The sequence below is a fragment of the Dromaius novaehollandiae genome, chromosome 1 (assembly GCF_036370855.1).
Source record: "Dromaius novaehollandiae isolate bDroNov1 chromosome 1, bDroNov1.hap1, whole genome shotgun sequence".
Taxonomy (NCBI): domain Eukaryota; kingdom Metazoa; phylum Chordata; class Aves; order Casuariiformes; family Dromaiidae; genus Dromaius; species Dromaius novaehollandiae.
Genome location: NC_088098.1, coordinates 28,507,511 through 28,527,394, shown reverse-complemented (window position 1 = coordinate 28,527,394; position 19,884 = coordinate 28,507,511). Strand labels below are relative to the sequence as shown.

Here is a 19,884-nt window from a genome sequence, read left to right as displayed (position 1 = left end):
TCTATCTCAAGAAGAAAAGGTGCATGCTGGAGATTTGATAGACCTAATCTCAGGTAAAACAGCTTTCATGATGGAAAAATATGCCTCATGAACATCTGTCCCATGAAAACAAAGCTGTAATAAGGTGCATTAATAAGTCCAGAAAACAGGATGGCTATGAAAGTCTACTTGCAGCAGCATATACTGCTGCAGGTTTGAGAAGCACACTGTCCTCCCTCATCCCCACACAAGGCCAGTTACTAGCTTTTGGTCAGATATTGCTCATAAGAAGCTTCACGCTTTGTATTTGTGAATCAGAATAAGAGCCTAATCTCAGTTTTTGTAAGTACAGAAACTATTACACTCTTGTATGACACCGAGCACAGTGGAGTAACATTCTATACTCAAACAAGATCTAAATGGGCTTTATCTGACACTTGTCATACAAGTGCAAAACAACCACTGACTTCCAGGAACTCTGATCATACCCTTGATCAGGCAATGGTAATAACAAATTTCTATTAATAAGCTGCACTTATGTCTCTGTTAGTATAGAAATCAGCTTTCCAAAACATGAAAAAACTAGTGGAACAAAAGAGCTAGCTCTCTTCAGAGATTAAGCAATAAATCAAGGCCCACAGATGTATCTCAAAAACATAGTATTTCTAAAGGTGGAACGCATTTGGGTTGAAATCATGTCTACAACATATGTCATTTCACTGAAACTGAACAATACAGTATTCAGAAACTCGTGTCAGTGAAATTTGGAAGCATACAAAACAACTGGGCAGATAATTGACTGTATAACAATGAATTAAAGAGTAACTGAGATTCTTGGCTATTTTTTTCAGATAGGTTAGCTAACGCTGACTAAAAAAATAAGTTTGATCTGTGTGAATGTTAGTTAAATTAAAATAAATTGAAGCAGTATGCAAAACAACTGCAACGATGTATTATTTCACAAAAAAAAAAATGTGTAAGAAGCATTAGTGTTGTTTTCTTTATATTGCAGAGATCCCTTGGGTTTAGCACCATACAAATGTCCAGCAAAAAAGTTTGTCAATATATCAGTCAAGAGCAGCAAGGTTCAGACTCCCAAAAGCATTTGGATGAGAAGTAGGCACCTATACGATCCACCACAGCACTGCTCTGAGTGGTCTTCCTTGTCCAGAAGCAGAGGATTAATGATGTTATGCAATGTAAAAGATACAGAAGTCAAAAGTTTCAATGCTGAATAACTTTAAGCCAAAAAGCTATGTTTTGCCATTAGGAGACATGACTTCCTCTGGACCTATACTAGAACATGACAGTGGATGTCACTGCAAGCATTTCAAACAATATACTGAAAATAATTTCCAAAATTGTATTAAAATGCTTCTTGTTTGTTCTTACCTAGTCTTAGGAACACTACATTAACTTAATGCCATTTTTTAGGTGATCTTCAGGGGAAAAAATCATGCCTGCCTACCCCCTAATGAAAATCTAAGCATACTCCCATATGCAGACTAGATGGATTAGGAACCACTTTGCCCAATTTAGCTATCACTGTGTATTTCAACTTTCAGTTTCAATTTCAATATTCAACGGTATTCCATTCTACCAGACCAGTATGCTTCATGAGAGACATGTCATGTTGCTTATTGCAGGGATAACGTGACTGTATAGGCAGCCCAAAGTTGGTTTATCTTCAAATAGTGAATACACTCTTGACTGAGCTGTGGGCTTCCTATTGCCCAGCAATGTGTTTATATGGAGCCAGATCAGGAAAGGCTTTAGCTTGCTCTGACCTGACCACCAGGTGCCACCTTACACATTTCAGACAGACACTGTAGAGCTAATACGTCATTTCTGAATAGTCAACAAAAGTACAGATCAGGTCCTATGATCCTCTATTCAAACCAGAGAAATCTTTGAATCAAAAAAACTTGTACGTAGACCTAATGTCAAAATGTTATATGTTGCTATAGTTAACATTTAAAAATTAATACACAACGCTGCTATTGTGTATTAATGCAGCATAAGTTTCTGAATTAAAAATCTTTTTGCTACATTTTCCATTGCACTGTGATTTTTTTATTATTAATAAACAGCTCCTATATTTCACCTGATGACTTAAACATTCTTATAAATAATTATTTTAAAACTAGATGTGAGAACTGAAAAAAGAAGTCACCAACCTTTAATAACGTGGAGTCTGCTTCAATACGGGTCCAGAGTCAGTACCTAGAATTGAATAAAGATAGAATTCAGTCAGGTTGCTAAATTTGCAACTTACTTCTTCAATTACTGGTCTGTTATATATGTATACTTTCATAACATTCACTTATGATCAGCTTTTCCCAGATGCTTTCTGCAATTTATAAATATGTGGGTTTCCAGTTAGTCACCTGCTTATATAAAGACAATGTAAGGCATTAATAAAATCCTACCACAATTAAACTTCAAAAGCAGAGTGAGCTTGTATTGTTTTAGTTCTCCTGATTACTTTATATGCAAGCCATTACAGATTGCTTTTAAAAATAAATTTAGATGCACATTCAGCTATTTTGAAAAAGTCATTAATATCTTATCACAAAAATGTCATCCTGGAGCTAGTATCCTGCAGAAAATTCTGCTGAGATCCCTGCTCTACTGTTATCAAATGCCTGCTTTCTCTGCTACATTTCATTCTTCACATTATAGTATCTCCTCTGATTTCTCCCTGTATGTATCTTCATTCAATAATCTCTCCCAGCCCTTCCAGAATGATTCAAAAATCTTTACATAACCTCTGCTTTGTTTTCTTCTTCCCAGACCTCCTCTGATTCACAGCTGCAGCTGTCATCCAGCTATCTTCAGCTCTTTGCATTTCCATCCTTATCAGTCTTGGTGTAATACCTACATACTTCTGGATCAGCAGATCCAAGGTAACAACTACCCTGGCATTACTTGCAATTTTTCAAATGCTTCTAAGATCTAGTATAACCCAAGTGGATACTACTTCAGAAGCTGGCTACAAAAACGAACAGATTTCCAGGTCACTTCCATGACTGTATTGCTTTCTGTAACTGCAGTTCATTGCTACTATACACAGGCTTTTTAAGTTGTGTTAGTAGCCAAATGGACAATTATTCAGGCAGGTGATTGTGAGGTAAGGAATCTTTTAGAATTAAAAGCTCCAGCTTACATAGGTGACATAAAAGACTCAAGCACTTAGGCATTAACTAAAGGGATACTACTTGTAGGCAGCTTAGTCAAAGTGTGCTAACTACTCTTCTACTGAACTTTGGTTTATTTCAGCACAAAATCTGACCTGCCATCAGTCATCTCATGACTGTTTACAAGGCTGTCAATGTAATAATTTTTCATAAGACTTCATTAAGCTCTACAATCCTATTTCTTTTCACATGCTGTATGTCTATGTAAACAGAAACCACTTTCTTGTGACCCCGACAGCCTTCCCATTAATGGGCACGTTATGTCTAGAAGTTTAACATCACAGTCATTTGACTATGCTGAGAGAAGAAAGATGATGACTATACCTCCATGCTCTTCCTTTCTCCCTCTAGTTGGGACCATGATGGAATTGAGCTGCTTTTATTATAAAATAAGCAGGTGTAGATGTTAGGATATTTGGGGTTTAATCCTTCTGCAGCTGCTGACCTAGAATATTCTCATCTATAAGGAATATTTGTATAAATTCTAGCCCCTCACAAACTGAGGGAATGTGGACAAAAATAACTTAACGTAATCATACACAGCTACATACACAAAAGGACTCACTTTGCCATGCTAAATTTTAGACTCCATTCATAACTCAGTGCTAGTGTACCTACTTGTATGGTTGTAAGTCTCTAAAAACTGGTTTTCAAGCAACACATCTTGAGTAGGAAGTTCCTGAAGTAACAAGTTATTCGGTACATTATCAGGATGATGCAATATATTCTATCATTCTTCTGACACTAATAGGAAGTTTTACAGGTTTGCTTCATAACTTATTATCTGGGGTGGAAAATAAACTAAGACACTGAAAAGTCAATCTCAACATTGCAAACCTTTTTTTTTAATCACAAGCATTTAAAGCATGTCAACTTCTCATTAAAATTCCCTCTGTTAACAATATAGTTCTCTGATGTAAAAGACTGAGAACTATTTCCTAAGATATTCAGTGACACATCATAACAGTAAAATACAACAATCATTCTATATCTTTCAATATATTAGTCTCCAAGACCCATCCATGTTATACCAAACTCTGCACTTATTGCCACTAAATTCATTTTTTTCGAATGAAGCTTACAGCTGCTGCACAACGTAAGAAGCAAACAAATGTAAAAGAAAACAACACATATTAATTTCAATCTTAATAGAAGCCTAGGCAATCGTTGGTAAGAAGCAAACTGGAATAGCTGTAACATTATCTTCTCCTTTCATCAGTAATGCTGGGTATTACTATTCCACCATTTGTATTTCATCTCCGTAAGTTTTAATTTTACCTTTGGTAAACTATATATTATGGAAAAGCCTGTCAAAGCTAAGCATTTGCTAAAATAAAGAGAAACTATAGATATTAGGGAACTAGAAATACATTTTCCGAAATGTGAGACTACAGAAAAAAAATAAGGGCCATAGAACTTTCTCTCGAAGAAAAGACCTCTAAGCTGTACATACTAAGTTTCTTCCAAAAAGTTTACAGTCCAGGCATTTGTAAAAACTTATTTTTTCATTGGCTACAATCCCAGCAATAGATATAAACATTAGGCAAAACATTGTTTACAGTGTCATTCACTTCACATCATCTGAGACATTTAACATTTCAAGAGCCTTCTTGTGCTTTTTCACCTAATCCTTCTAAGTATCCATTTTCATGTGCCTACATGCATGGCCTTTCCCATAAGTCCTTCACAAAAAAACCTCTTGAAAACTTCAAAAAGATTATCTAGTTTAGTTCTTTCTATATTCTGTTATCATCACAGCTAGAATATTCAACTTTCTCTTATCACTTGTACCATAAGAAAAATGAAAGAAAATAATAAAACAAGCAATGAAGCACAAAAAATAAAGTGAACAAGGACCTATATTAAAAAATGTATATGTATGTCTTTTCCAAAAATTTTAAAGTTCATTCTTGTATTGTCTAAAAACAGAAACCAGAGAAGAGAGCTAGAGAGGTCTCTACAGAGAGGAGCCCTTTGGCCTATCCAAGCAGTAAGTAAGAACACTGTTCCACAGTTCCAGCAAGAACGCAGTTCCAGTAAAACACAGGACATGGGACCAACACAGAAATATTAGAAAACATTAGAACAGAGATCCAACTTTGTGGACTGCACAGTTCCAGTAAACAGAAAACAGAAACGGGATAGTTTTTTAAGAAATCTTCCATTTCTGTCCTCTAAGTTACAGTTTAGGCAGTAAAGTCACAGATGTACCTGAAAAATCTTTGATGCCACATTACAAAGACACAAAGCAAGCACAAAAGGACACATAAATTCATCTCACACTGCTGGAAAATTATAAATTAAATGTTTGGTTTAGACACTAATTGAGTTTTACATCAGCTGTCTAACTTCACTTCCCATCCTTTAGGGAATTTGTAATAAAAGCTCAGAGCTTATTCCTTTTGCATTTTCTTTTTTTTTTTTTTGTTTTTTTTTTTGTTTTAATTCAGATGTCAGGAAGCTACATTAGCAAACACTTCCTCATAGAAAAAGAAATTACAAAAGATAGCTACCACCAAGAGTGATTTTGAATACACTCTGAGAGCAGTAAACCCACCACTCATGTTTGTAGCAGGCCTTATGTTTTCTGCAGGAGTAACATCTTCAGGCTATAAAATTGTCATTCATTTTTCCTGCAAAATGCCACTGAGATTTTGCAGATATACCATCAGCAACTGCTATTTTCCACCTAAAAACTAGTATTCATCAGAGAATGGGCAATGTGAGCACTAAACCCATTAGTTTTCTACAGTCTGGGTTATGCCACTGCTGGGCAGCAGGAGGTCCAACACAAACAGTAGCCTTCATTAAATATGGGATGTCAAAGCACCTATATTTGAGAACACACAGAAATCTGTGATGGATTCATCACGCTGGACTGGGAGAACACTACAGTCCATGATCTTTCCAGGGAGTGCCACATAGGACAGAAACCAGAAGGTCTTCCCCACCTGACGGAGAACCTATTGGCCCAGCAGTCCACTCTGCCCCAGTCCCAGCCCAGCTGTAGAAGCAGGAGAGACAGACAGCCGACTGGAACTGCTTGGACAGGAGACTGGGAGATTGCATGTCCAGATGAAGCGTGCATCACATAAACCATTACTCCAAGCACTTGGCCACCTTCTCGCTGCTCCTCCAATCTGTCCCTGCTCTACACAGGAAGGCAGCAGGCCAGAATCAGCACCGGCTGTGGGCATCCAAGCCTTGCAGAATACCACTCTCTGTCTCCTCATCATTATTATATGAGCAACCAGAGCTGATAGTAACTCCTAAGTGCTCTGCTGCCTAAATCACCTTCTTTTAACGTATTATTTTTGCAAGTAATTTCCCATGTATTATTTTTTCTATCAGAGTTTAGCTTTTTCCTGAAGGCCAGTGAATCCTTCCATTGGATTTATAATGGTAATATACCCAACAGTCGCAAAAAGCAGTGGGACCTTTTGAAATACTGCTAAATGGAGGCTGCATTTCTGAAAATGCATTTTCAGAATTTGCTGAAGAACCACAAAAAACAAAAATATAAGAAGAATCTCTTGGCTCTGCCACAGGAAATCAGCCTGCAAATGGTTTCACCGATGGCAGGATTTCTTGTATGGGGTTTTGCCTGGAACAGATTAGCTTTGACTCTTTCAGAGAAACAGGCAAGTCTGAGAGGTCAGCAAAATTTGGAATTTAACCAAGTCTGCTGCCAAAGATCATATTAAACATTTCCAGGAACTTCTAGAAACTTCTGTTTCTCAGAAAATCTTCTCCTATAACATTGCTATATACCCACATGACCTTGTAAAATGTCTGAAATGGCATTTTGATACTTATTTAATATATATACAACTCTGACTTACGTAATCCCTTCTACTGAATCACCCATTCATTTACAATAAACATGTGAGTGTAGATTGACTACCTTCATTAGTTAAAAAAGGACCAGAATAAGGAACTCTTTCTCTAATTCAGATTTTTCCAGAAAGCTTTCTGAAAGCTTCAAAAAGTTCCTCAAACTTATCAGTAGTTTAAGAGGCTGTGGCACAATTTGCTAATGTGCTTGATTAAACAGTGTATTATTTAGAAAAAGAAATCTTGAAGCAGCTAGAAATCATACATATATGCCTAACATCAGTCCCACCCATATATATTTATGCTAATTTATAGCTGCCTGTAGATATGCACACACACATAAAATCATCACTAAAAAGTATTATGTTAAAGGCAAGAAACACCATACTTGAGTTGATGAGATAAAACTATTAAAAACACATATAACAAAAAGTGATATGGTGCAAAACTCTGGAAGTACCTGTATGAGTTGAGCATTGATATATGGCAGACTAAAATACTTTATTTTAAAGGCATTTTCAAGTAATTTTTGAAGTTTCAAATATATTGTAAATTTCTTGTTTGAGCAAGAAACAAGTACAGGAACTGAAAATTAATTTAATTGCAAAGATGATGCTTTATGTTCTCATTTTCTTGAGGCTAGTGCCTCAGACAGTAAGTTTTATCTGATGCTCAGATAACCCTTTTTTCCCCCGTAGTAGTTTCCAGTTATCACTCAGCAACTGAGAGTTCATTATACATATTAGTCAAAACACTTCATTTTCTTCAAGATAATACCCAACAAGTGGATGATACTGAAATGTTCTGTAGCTTATTACACAGGCAGTACAGTTTATTAGCTTTGTGTGCCACAGGCTTCCCATATGGCCACAACTGTGTGGTTTTTCAGATTCCCACAAGAATTTTTACAAGTGCAATCAGTCTTTTTACTTTAAAAAGGAGTTTTACTCTGACAGGAGGTCCAAGAGAATCAAAATTTTTATGAAGAAAAAAAGGCATACCAAGGAAAAGATATAGGTTGGTCAGCTGGAATATATAATTCTGAGAATATTAAAATGATTTCCATTTTACCAATCATCATTTCAAGAAAGATACTCCTATAAGAAACTACTAAATACAGCTATAAAGATTGTTTGGTAAAATATGTTGACTCTACTTAGCTTCTTTTGACAGGTACAATTTTAAACTTTATGCAGTTATTATTAAGAGAGAGCAACTTTAAGAATCAACACTAAGACAGGAAAAAAAAGATTAAGAAGAAAAACATGCAAAGGATGAGCTTATCAAAATCTAGAAATATAATCTGACACACAAAACATAATTTATTGATTAAACCTACTGTTCATGTAAATCTTCAGAGAGCTTATTTTACCAAAATCATTATTAAAATTGTGATCACAGAAGTTTTAATGCATATGCAAGGGGGAAAATTTGCATAAGCAAAGGAAAGGACTGCATGCTTTGGTAAGCATTTACCAGCTGCCATCATTATTGTATCCATCTCTAACAAGCACGAACAGTAGGCTGGATATTTTCTCTAAAATGATCAACAGTAAAAGTGAACAAACATAACATTCAAGTTGTCATCTTTTGAGACTGGAGATCAGGATGTCATTTTTAACCTTTACTCCATGAAGAGCTTTACATCAGTATCAAAAAGCAACAAGAAAAATCAGGATGTAGGTTTAACCTCTTCCATCCAAAGTCTGTAATCCAGACACCCTTCCGTGGCAGACACTCACCTTTTCTCAGGCAAACTGTTTCACTCATAGAGTACCTTTTTGATCTGAAATTATTTTCTGTGGATGTGCTTGGGTTTGAATAGAACCTTAAGGTGATAGTTGGTACTGACTCCCTAGCACATAGCATAAAACACATGCCACTTCCAGGAGGGATCCCTGGAACTCTTCTCATGCATTTCCTTTTCCTGGCTGTCCAGTCTATCATAGCTGTATGGAGTAGAACTGAGTCTGTTCAAAACTCTCTCATAAAAACTATTTCAGGAAGACTTCACCATCAAATCTTGTTCAGGCCGAGGCTATTGTAGAAGTCACAACAGTTTTCCTTAAGGTGTGACCATTAATGCGCTAAGAGCTTCTGCAACGCTTGCTCCCTGTTTATTCTGAATTTAACTCATGGAAAAACTTATACTGGCCAGAGCTGGAGGCTGCTTTCACAAGGAATTAAAATTGAATATTGTTAGTTGTGAATTCATACTGGAGGTGCATCACAAAGCAAATAGACAGATATGGTTATTGCCCTATAAATTACAGTCAAAGGCTCTTACATTGAGAAGATTTACACATAAGAAACTTTATTCATGCACCTAATCCTGCAGAACTGGGATCTTATTTAGTTTTTCTTTAAAATTTGTGCCTAAAGAAACAGCACACAGATAATCTTTCCATTTCCAATACCAAGCCATTCATTTTATATTCTTGTTCCACCTCTGATTTAGCTATACTTTTGCTGTGAGACGAATATAATAAAATATTATAATTATTAAAATAATATGCACCAATTTGCATTTGAACAGCACATGAACTAGTCTAAGAAAAATACAGCAGAGAATTTCCTCCATGTACTGGGAAATCACTAACTCTCCACTATACAGGCAACTGTTACCTAATTGAAGGTATAAAACTCTACTCAAAACCTCCTCCATGACTTAAACCCTTTCTGATGTAATAAAAAAACATTTCTGACCACCCCAGAAATATCAGCCTGTGGCAAACTAAGTATACATATGAATTTCTGTTGATATATATTAAAAAAAGGCTAGAAAAGGGACAGACAAGGATGCTTGCTGTTCTATAAAGACACAAAGAAAATGGCTTTTATTTTGATTAAACTGCCCTTTATTTTAGAAAATTTTCAAGTTGGTTTTGCTAGTATTGTTCCAGAAACCATATGATAAAATAAGTTCTAGCTCTAGGTCTACCTGGATATACACTATAGTACTAGAAACATAATAAGCTCTTTGTAACTGCCTTTTGGTGTAAGATGTAGTATTCTACCAAATGTCTTAATAGAGAACAAGCTGGCACCACTCTGAACTGCAAACCTGCCTCTAATCTACATTACTTTCATGCTGATCAAACATTAGAAAATGAAGAAAATCATCTATTGCATAGCTACCCTCACCATCTGCTTAACAGTAAATCAGGCAATTAAATAAGCTTCTCTGAAAAGATCAGGATATTTAAATGGCAACCAATACTTTGCAGGAAATGGTAAATTTTATTCCACACTTAGCATCAAAAAGTTGCCTGTTTGCCATTCATTACTAGGTGATTGTTTTTCAAGTTCTGACTTCACTGACATATATGTTTAAAAAGCCTGTTCACCTTGAACTGGGTGAGGGACAAAGCAGCTAGATCATTAATTACTAGCTTTCAGTGATCCTGGGGTGTTTGGGCTGTAAACAGATTTTGCTCATGTACCTTCAGCATCAGACCCAGCAGATTGTGTGGGGTTTCCCTATTCCAGCTGCGTCTCATCTTGGTCACAATCCCAAATGATTCAGGACTTGTGTGAAGGGGTGGATTTCATTCACACAAGCAGGGCATGCTAGTTAAGTGAGAAGAGCATGCATACAACAACAGCCATGCGTACAATAGTTGGTGTTACAACTACACACCAATATATAATTAGGTTGTATTTCAGAGAGACAGTCTCAATCCTATTGATTCATTAAAAAGAACGTTCTTCAACATTGACCAGAGCAATTACTAACTCAGAGGAGGCTATATAAGAAAAGTGCTTCCTATTTCAGACCGAACATTTCTGGGAATGAAAAAAAACATGTCTCCTGACTCCTTCATTCTCATGTATTCTAACACTAATATATTTGCTCAGAAAGATAATTTGACAGTTTGGAAAAATAGCTACAGTAAAAGACTTTGCCAAAATGAAAGTATCAAACCAAAAAGGGTTGCCAGAGTGAACCATGCTCAAACGATTTATCCAGGGCCTCCAAGCTTAGGTTTGTCAAAAACCTGTAAAATATTTCTGTTAATATAAGAAGGAAACCATCTTTTACCCTGGAGAGTAATATTAGCAAGTGTATTCAACCCGCTCAGACAGATTTATGATAAAAACCCTGTTCACCTCTGCACATGGAGACCTTCAATCTGCCACTGTAGAATTTGATAAAAATGTTCCAAGAACTGCCACAAGGTTCAGATCTAATTATCAGCCAAATCAATAGAAAGAAAGATTGCTGAAAATTACTGGTTCTACATCATTTAAGTTTTCTGATTGCTGACTTTTGGGCATCATAGGCAGACTGTATTACCTTCTAAACCCTAATTCATCTACTATAGGAAGAATAATTCATTTCTACTCCAGAGAACGTAAAACTGTCACCATTTCAAAATATGTTTCACAGGCCTGGATTTACTGGGAAGGGCGAGAAGCTGCATTTGCCCTTGCTTCTATCACGTACAACAGCAATTAAATGAATGATGTGATTCTTCATTACAGGTTTTTCAGCTAATCAGTGCATGTTCAAGAGCTACAAAGAGATCTGAATTTGGGTATACTAACATAACAAAAGAGCACGTTATACCTGCTCCTTGTGAACTAACAAACGGTCTTTAGTCATGCCTTGGATATAAATGGAGTAGAACTGCCTTAAACCTTTTTTGCCAGGTTGATGGATGATAAATAACTTACTCAGTGTTGAGAACCCTATCTGGAAGATGAAAAGAAAAATCACTGATAACTCTTTCTGCAATCCCCAAGGTGCTAATTTCTTCCTCTGACAAAAATCAAATATGATATTCAAAATACTACTATCATGTGATACCAGTATGAAGCCTCAGGAGCAAATATAACACCATTTAAATGGTATGCCATAGAATAACTAAAAAAGAAAAAGAAAAAGAAAAGAAAGAATGCATTTGGGTTTTACTTTTTATTTATTGTGCATGGTACAGAACAGAGCCTCTAAAAGAATTATACATTAAAGATTAAAGGCAGTTCATTTTTATGTTTGAAATGCTGTAAAAACATTTATCATTTTTATTAAGAAAAAGTACCTGTAAAATAAGGACAGGAATAATGTAGACTTCTAGCGGTACTAGAAAATAAATACCTTTTTTATGCTTGGTTTGCATTTCCATATTGCTTAACAATTCAGCTCTGTGCAGTGCAAGAGAAAATACTTGCAATTTTTTCTTTGCATTTCTGCAAATGCCTGCTGAGTGACATAGCTTGCTGCCAGGTAGATGAATGAAGAAAACTTACGTGTCTTGTAATCCTACCTCCCTCCAGTGCCTCAACAACAAACCCAGCTTTTCTTCCTGCCCCGCAGGATCTTACTCTATTCCATAGGACTCACAATTCATCCCCCCATTCTGTAAAACGCCCTCTATTTACAGTATGCCCACACCCTGACGTGTATCCTACCGTCTAGACCAGGGCTATCAGGGCTGCACGGGTGCTGCCTAGCTAGTGGAAGGAGACACAGAGCAGGGAACTGCTGCGCTACCCCCTGCCTTGGTGGGGCCATTCGCAGGCGTTTTCGAAAATGCTATCCCTTCGTCAGGGCTGAATTTGAAACTGCACAAGAGGTTCCAAAGTTACCAGGGAAGCCCTGATGAATGGACATCGCATTGGCATGTGCCACATTTCCTTAAAAAGAGGCTTAATAATAATCAAGATTTTTTTTCGTTAAATGTTTGTCTGGAAAACGAGATACTGATTGAAACCCTTAGCAACTCAGAGGCTTTCTTTGCCATGCTGTAAATCTCACATTCACAAAGAGCCAGTGTAAATCAGCTTCTTGGGTTAATAAGGCCAATTTACCACATTTTTTTTCTTCAATTCTCTGAAATGAATCGATTGGAGAAAATATTTTTTCATGTAAAATCAGTCCATTGAGAACTGAACTAAATCATCAACCTCTGTCACATGAACTACTGTCTACAAACGTCAGATGTTCATCCCATTAATATACTGATCACTTGGGCTGGATTCAATCTGAACTAAAATTAAAAGCATTTCTGTTCCATTACACACTCCCTGATCAAACTGGCCTTCCGTGAAGGCAATTTTTGATGTTGAAAAGAAACACAAAACAAAAATGTTTCCACTAAATCTAAAATGTCATACATAATAAATGCATGTTTCCTTTTTTTCCTCACTGCCCCATTTATGAGATACCAGTTCTGTTCTCTATTGAATGATTTAATTTAATGATTTTATCGTGGTCCCTAGTGAACCAAAGCCCCCACTGTAAAACCACTGCATATAATTTCACATGGTTTGGCAGAATTAGCATTCTAGACCCAGCAAATGCTAGCTCTGTTTACCACAGCATCCCAAACACTCCATCACCTCAGTTTTCTATTACGCATACCGGGGCTTAAGACTTTAAAGTTACAGGAGGAATATCCATGTACTAGGCATGCAGCCAGATCAAACCTACGCAGTAGCCCGATTTCTTGGATCCATTAGAGGATGTCTTACACTAGCAGGGAGTCATCTCTGTTCTGAAACAATACAATGAAAACATGACAATATATATCCTAATGGTAGGGAATATAGATCTGGACTTCTGCTTAGCTTAGTAATAAAAAGATAAGATCCAGAGTAAATTTCCAATTCTCTGGTTCAGAAACTGACTGGTCCCCAGGATACACTGGACAACACTTCATACCTTTAGACCTGCCTACCTCAGAGGAAAAAAAACTGGTTAGTGGCAATAGGTGGAAATACAACGTTCAGGGTGGGTAGAAGGCATCTTCTCTTTTTTCTGCAGAGCTCCACAGCCATCATCACAATTTCCCCAAAGTGGCGGGGAGTGTGAACGATGACAATGTAAGCATGATTAAGTTAACTATAGGCCTGTAAAAGTGGGAGACTAACTGTGTCAAAGCTATGATCATCTGTCTCTCATTTCTATGACTCATAACATACACATTTCTCCACCGGGAAAAGAGTAAATAAAGTACTGAATTTTAGGATTTGGGATGCCCTCAACTGACAGGAAGAAAAGCGAGATATTCCTCAGGGATATAGCTGCTGTTATATCCCTGTGCTGTTCAGCACAGCATGGAAAATGAGATTAGGATTGTTAGTAAAACATTATGAGAGTCTTCCTAATTAATATTATGGATATTATGCTAGAGCTCAGAGAGCCCAGTGAGCCTGGGCATCCATTAGGAGGCTATCTGCATCATGCTGTAGCAGCACAGCATGGTTTCACTGATGGCCTGTAAACCAGATTCAGCCTGTGGGATGCTTCCACCCAGCCTGTGGCTTTATTTTCTGAGGAAGCAGCTGTCTGAATGGCACACACAGCTCAAACAGTCCAATGTTCCTCTTGTGCTTGCAAACAGTCCAACACTGAGCTTCTGCTGCTCATTCTGCCAGTGCATGACAGGCGATGGGATATTTCCTTCTGTCCAGACATGGAACAGTGCAAATTTGCTGCTACAGCTGCCAGCAAAGTCACAACACTGGATCCAGCACAGCTTCAGCCATTTCAAATAGCAGGACCCATTCCCCCGGACTTTATAGTCAGATGAAGCAAGACAAACAAATGATAGGTGATGAGGAATGAAGGCACAGAGCAACATGGTGGCTTGTTCCAGTGCATACAACATACACAGTGTCTTTCATTCTAAGACCAGTGGACTGGTGTTTGTTAACGTGTGAATCACAAAACTAAAAAGTTTTTACAAACCAAATGAGAGAAGAGCTGGCTTCTAGCTCGCTCTCGTCCCTCAAAGGAGACATATTCTGACTGCTTTCAAAAGCAAATTTATAAACTGTACAAATTAATCACAGTTAATTACTGATTTGTTCTTTCCTCTGACTCATCGGTTGTAATTTGATGACAAACATTAATGTGGGTGCCCTTATGAGGGAAGAAACTAGCCAGTTTAAATCCCAAAGCATTCCCTGATCAGGTACTTGGTTAAGAAAACAGTATTTACCTTTGCTTTGCCTTCCACCCTTTCTCCTTAGAAAGGACAAGGGAACACAAGATGAGAAGGAACAAGCAATAAATCACTACTGAGTTTTCTTTTGTTCTGATTTCTCAGACTTTAACTTTCTCTTTCGAACATTTTCCAAATCAAATACCTCAACATTTTGTGAATGAACTATCTCATTTGACATACCTTTTTTTTTTTTTTGGAATCATACCTTGAACCTTTACTAGGCATAGGACTACCTGGGGTTACAAGTAGTCCTATAGCAGGAGAGGTGTGAAGGGAGGAACCTGCCACAAGGATCTGACACAGGACTGGGACTCCCGGAGCAGAAGCCAGGGTTACGTGCTTTGCCGTTCAGTTGCTGGCATTAGGTCAACGTGATCTCTCCCATCATGGCAGTTGCTACTGGCTCTTGGAAGCAGAGCATGGCAGACTGCAGGGAGAGGAAACAAAGCCCTCCGAAGTTCATTTTTCTCTCTCTGTGTGACCACGATGACACTGCTCTCTCTGGGAAGAGAAACAGGAAAACAGGAATGAAACTGAGTCTCTTGGCTTTCTTGGGACCTGCCCAGAAAGGAGCTCTCTCATACCGCTCCAAACAGAGCTCCATGTTTAGGCCTGGCTAACTCAGACCAGGAGCTCCTGCAGGACAGACACCCCTCCATGGCCAAAGGCCTTCCTTCCTCTCTGCCTACGGAGTATGTTGGATGCCTCAGAACATGCATCCCCTTTTATGCAGAGAAGATCCTTGGTGCAATCCCTTTTACTGAACCAATTTCCCCCATCTCTCCTGATGTCAGATCTTACCTGACAGGGTGAAAACAAAATTCCTGGCCCCATTCTCCTTCCCTGTCTTTGTTATAGATATATTCAAGTGCCTTTCTTATGGCTGTAACAACTACATTGCTTGAAGTCTTTCAGTGCTTAAATCTAAACAACAATAGGAATTAGGAAAAAGAAATGCTGGTTTCATTATGCAATGCTGTTTATAAGTTACAAGGATCTTCTCTGCTTGTCTAGTTACTTCTAGAAAGCTTATACCAATAAAGAAATCACTTTGTCCGTCTGGGCTCTGACAAGACCTTGCAAAACAAGCCAAATACTGCTCTGACTGAAGTCACTGATAAAATCCTCACTATCAGACTGGAAGTAGGATGCTACACTAATTGTAGTTCTGATCTCTGACCTCAACAGTGACCATGAACTTCTGAGTTTCCCATTATTTTATGAAGCAGGAGAAGGTCATTCATATTTTTGTATCACAAGAAGTACTTCAAGAACAGACTCACATTGCACAGGAAAATCCTGCTCTCTCAAGAATGGTACTTTGAAGCCTGCCATCTCCAGCATGGTCCTTTGAATGCAGGGAACATATTTTTGTTCTCATCAGACAGGGAGGCTCCTTCACCAAATTTGCATTAGCTACCAACACACTCTCACAGCCCTTCAGTTTCACAATTTTCCACAGGATTGTTCTGCTGTCCACAGATTCTCTGCAGATTTTTTCATGACCTAGCCCCTAATTTCCACTTTAATAGAGCCCTAATCTTTCATTAGTGACTCAGCTAGATATATTGGCTCATAACAAAAACCACCACTCTAAATGTCAGGTCAGAAAGAACAAGAGCAGCTGAGCCAAAATCACCAAAGAGCTAGCCATTATGTTTCCTCCCCTCCCCAACTGTAGCAAAAGATTATATAGAAGGATTTACTTGTTTTATAATATACACATAGACATCATTACTTCAGTCCATATTTTCAAAAATAAAGCTGTACATTAAAAGATTCTAGTAATTATGACATATTTAATGCCTAATGTAAATAGCATTGCCATTTAAGGAGGTATTAGTAATACATGTCACTATGATTACATAGCACAATTGAAACAAAAATAAATTCCCCAAGAAAGACTGGTTTTCACTTTTGTGAGTAGTCCAATCTGCTTGATCCCCCGCCCCTTTTTTTTTTAATTAGGGAAACTCAACAATCAAACCTAAAAGGCCATATTTTTCCCTTCAGAATATTTTCTGTTGTGCTTTTTCTTTTTCAAACCTTGGAAAATGAGCAGAAGGACATAATTCTCCAACTCCAGTGAAAATCCAGTATGGTTTTAAGAGAATTTTCACTAGAAACTTATTTTGCCAGACTACAGTGTTTCTTAGCAAGCAAACTACAATTCTGAAATTCACACAATTAGATAATTGCCAAGAAAGCTACACTTAGCAGAAAACAAACAGGAGAAAAAACTTGCTGAGATTCAGATGGACATGGTGACAGAGATTCATTGCTAAAAGTAGGGCAGATTCAAACTGGGAATGCTTTTAATAGAATTTTTTCACAGTTATGTCTATTCAAGTAAGTGAGACTCAATGACAGCTGGGAATCACCAAAAATACAGCAACAGACTAAATGCTACATTTAATTTTAATTGATACATCACAAAATCTGGAGCTCAGTTCTGTATATGGGATGTCATCCAAGAAAAATATTAGTATTTATTTCGTGAATTCTCATCTCCCTGAGGTTGGAATCCTGTCATGGTATGCTCTGCTGCTTGTATATCCTTAAGAAATCCTAAATTTCTGATCATCTGTTTTTTAATATAATCGACACTATTATCTCTTCAATTCCAAAATAAGTGGCACCCTTAAAAACTGAAGCTATTTCAAAATCATCATTCTACTCTCAGATTAGAAAATCCCCTAGGCAGCTTGTTATCTGAATAGGAAACAGATATTCTGAAATTACGTATTTTAGTTCTGCCTGATGCTTTAGACCAGCTCAAGTAGTAGGCAAGGTCCAGTATTCCAGGCAGTCTAAAGCCTAAACCTGTAAAATAAAGCTGCAAAGCACTCAAGAGTCTCAAGATTTTGCATAGTCTTAGGAGAAGGAAAAAAAGGAAGAAGGAAAGGATGGCAGGAAATAAAACAGGCTGAGAAGAAGCACATGCTGATTTTCTAAAAAAATCAATGTGTGCATCCTTACAGTGAATCAGCACATGCTTCCTCTTAACAATACAGAGATATAGTGGTTCTGCTGGAGTTAGCCTTAGTTTTGCAGGATCAGTGATGTGTCAAAGCTAATGTGTCCTTATACACCACAGCTGACTTTGATAGTGGATATGCATAAACTCTCAACCAGCTAATCCAAATAAAAATGACTAGGAGTCTCCATTACCCTGATAATCTCCCTTTCTGCTCCCCTAGAAAACAAGCAGTTGGCTTCACAGTCACACCATTGGCCTGAACAGCTGGCTAAGGTGCTAAATGGTCCCTAAGCATATCAAAGCTGGCCACTGCTGCTATAGCAGCTCCTTTTTCAGTTTCTAACTCAAAATTAATTCTGCTCCAAATCTTACATTTAGCATGACTGATTTGGAATTGATTTAGGAAAATATCTGAAGACTTTGCTAAGTCACTTTACCTTCAAAAAAATCTTTTTTCCTCACCTCAAACACTACTTATACAAAAGTCTGCCTTAGAAGTCCCCCTTGAGAGATCATAGCTGATGGCAGTTGGATTGTTCTGCATTCCTGGCAGATCTAGCTAGACATCTAAAAGCACCCACAAACACTGAGGAATAAGATATGGCTTTGGAGGACATCTTCAATTGTAAGCACTTGTGAAACTAGCAAGCTACTGCTATTTGAAAAAAGTTGTTTATATCCCAAAATGTCTCTTGACACACTTCTCTAAGCATCCTCTTGAATGCTCTTGAAGAAAGCTCTATGTTTCTAACTAACTGCACAGTACTTGACTGGCACAGCTGGCACACTGAACATTCAAAAAATTGTTTACTAAGTCTCCTGTCTTTTATATAAACTGCTATTACGGAGCCCCTCAATACATCCAAAATTATTTCTCATATATTTTAACTGCAATCTCTTGGTCATCCTAAACAATCTGCATTTTAACTACCCCCAGTTTAAATATATACAAATAGAATGGCTTCAGCTTGAAGAATTTGAACTTGGACCCTTAGAATTTCAATTAAAAAAAAAAAAAACCTACTTTTCCTCAGTGAAAGAAGAATCAGAAGGCAGATGAGTCCTGATTCTTTGATGTTTAGAAATTTTTCAGTATTTCTCATTTTTGCCTGCACGTTGGAAAAACATCCCTTTCTCCGAACTTTTGTTTTTCACTTTTGCTGCTATTTACTTTTAAATAAAAATCTTCCACTAATAATTTTCCACTTCAAAGAGAAGAAACCATTATATCGAAGTTTTTTTCAGTTACTAACCATGGTACTTTGCCTGAATACTTTCCACAGATGCCAGAAGAAGCTATTTCTTTCCTGAGTAAAAGAAGATACAATGCCAATATAAAGTCAATAAAAATTACTTCTAATCATAACTTCTGCTTACTTTATGGATCCTCACTTACTTTCATGTCATATCGTTTTGTAGCAATTTGGCTCTAAGTTTTGCTTGTGTTTGTACAGGCCTTCAAAATAAACTGGTTTATGCAGCATTACTGAATGCCAAAAGAAGGAAGCAGAATCTTGGAGGAAGCACAACAGTAGCTTTGAACATTTTTATTACAGGAACAGTTGACTTCTTTTGCCACCTTGTAACATCTCTTAATGCAAATGAAAAAACAGATACTTACTTGTTACTAGAGAGTGAGTACCTAATTTGCCCTCAGTACTTTCTAAATGGATGATTGTTCTGCATCTTCTTCTATTGCTCCATCATTTTGTATACTGCTAAAGAAAATTATTTTAGCCCATATGTCAGTACCTTGCAAGAAAACCATGAATGGTGGGAAAAAATAATAAAGAGAATACAGCCGGCATAGTACAGCATTAATTGTTAAAAGGAACTGCCGACATTCTAAGTAAGAATTCACTGTCCAGCTCTAAATTTTGACACAGGAGGATTAAGAGCTGTGTATTTCTGATGCAGGGGAAAAAATGCTAAAACCTCCATT

The 19,884-nt window shown here is 37.3% G+C and overlaps 1 protein-coding gene across 1 annotated transcript in view; it reads right to left on the bottom strand.

Moving 5' to 3' along the window:
* CNTN1 (contactin 1) overlaps window positions 1-19,884 on the bottom strand; it is a 254,908-nt gene that overhangs the window by 178,232 nt on the left and 56,792 nt on the right. The window contains exon 2 of the mRNA XM_026117710.2: window positions 2,157-2,202. The gene's annotated coding sequence lies outside the window, so the exon portion shown is untranslated. The remainder of the gene's footprint in view (window positions 1-2,156; window positions 2,203-19,884) is intronic.